Below are 1547 nucleotides of genomic sequence, written 5' to 3' on the forward strand. Positions count from 1 at the left end.
AAAAAAAAAAAAAAAAAAGAAACAGATGTGAAACTGGGCGATGCTGCAGCCCTTTGAGCTCAAATGCATGCACTTGATGTCAAAATTCAAACTCCTTTCTTAACTAGTTGACCTTATATTTAAAGTTTTGAGTTTTTCTGTCTACATTAAGTGATATAAAAAGGGTTGGTATCTTGTAAACACTGAAGAAGGAAGTGGTGACAGTCTAGACAGCTCTGCATTGGGGGTATGGGGGTTCACATTACAGTGGGCCAAGTAGCCTTGTGTCACTATGGCAAAAACCCAAGATCATCAAATTATAAACAGAAAGGCTGCTTTGGTCTCACAGTTTTGGAGGTTCTCATCTATAACTACTTGATCCAGGTGCTTTTGAACTGTAACAAGGTCCATCAAATAGCATGTGTTAGAACAAACCCAGAGGACAAAAAGACAGAGGGAGAAAGTGGTCCCCTGATCCCCTTTGAAGACACATTCTCAGTGATGTAATCTTTCCCCTACACCCCACTTCTAAACATCTTCACCACCTCCCTGTAGAACCAAGCTATCAACACATGAGTCTTTAGGGGTACAGAATATCTAGCCTATAGGAGAATAACACCCTGCTGGTGTCTTGCCCAGTGTCTTTACAATCAAGACTACAACAGCAACTGAGCTTTTGAGTTACCCTGGTGATGGTCAGCTACAAAGAAGACAGGGTTAGTAGAGAAAGGGAGGAGAGGAGAAAGTCAAGTCTTGGTAGTGAGCTGCCAAAGAGCAAGATGATCTCAGAGCAGTGCACACCTGTATCATTCAGCCAGTAATCACTGAAAGGTGTTTCAGCTGACCAACCAGACTTGAACCAAGAGCAAGTCACATTGCTCTGTCAAGGAAGAATAGGTGATATTAGGAAGCTGAGAGAAGGAGCCTAAGTCAGAAAACTGAGAGCCTGCATAAAATTTCCCTTTGAACTGCTTTGAATACAATCCCATATCCATCTTCTGACAGACAGCAAGAATGGAGCACGCTCGTGCACACACACACAAATGGAAATATCAAGTGGTTGCTTATGGACACAGAAAGCACCGCCACTTAAACTGTCCCTCCGTGAATTATGCATGAGCTGTGACTTTGTGCTCTCATTATTTCTGGGTTTAGCATCAATGAGGAGACTTTGTCAGTTATCTCCGATGCAGGGAAGAAAAGACTTCTCATCGATCAGACCAGGTGTCGCAAAGCTGCTCCTTTGATACAAAAGGATGAGTTACTAATGGGGCAGAGAGCACAGTCAGCCCAATCCAAACAGGGAGATAAATAGATTCTTCAATCTATTAATTGTAAAGAGTTCGTTGTCATTCTACTTCTTTCTTAGAAGTAGGATGAGGGCATTGAATACATTCACTGAAAAAATTACCATATTTATATCCGGTGAAGCTCTTTATAATGTTGATATTTGGAGATATAACTAATGGCATAATCCTCATAGGCTGCTCTCTCTCTCTCTCTCTCCTCTCTCTCTCCTCTCTCTCCTCTCTCTCTCTCTTTCCTCTCTCTCCTCTTTTTCTCTACTC

At 42.0% G+C, this 1547-nt stretch overlaps 1 protein-coding gene across 2 annotated transcripts in view; it reads left to right on the plus strand.

The window, feature by feature from the left end:
• The window catches only part of Adarb2 (adenosine deaminase, RNA specific B2 (inactive)), a 560555-nt gene that overhangs the window by 482766 nt on the left and 76242 nt on the right, over window positions 1-1547 (plus strand). The window lies entirely within an intron of this gene.

Source organism: Microtus ochrogaster, unplaced genomic scaffold (assembly GCF_000317375.1).
Source record: "Microtus ochrogaster isolate Prairie Vole_2 unplaced genomic scaffold, MicOch1.0 UNK2, whole genome shotgun sequence".
In the NCBI taxonomy this organism is placed as follows: Eukaryota; Metazoa; Chordata; class Mammalia; order Rodentia; family Cricetidae; genus Microtus; species Microtus ochrogaster.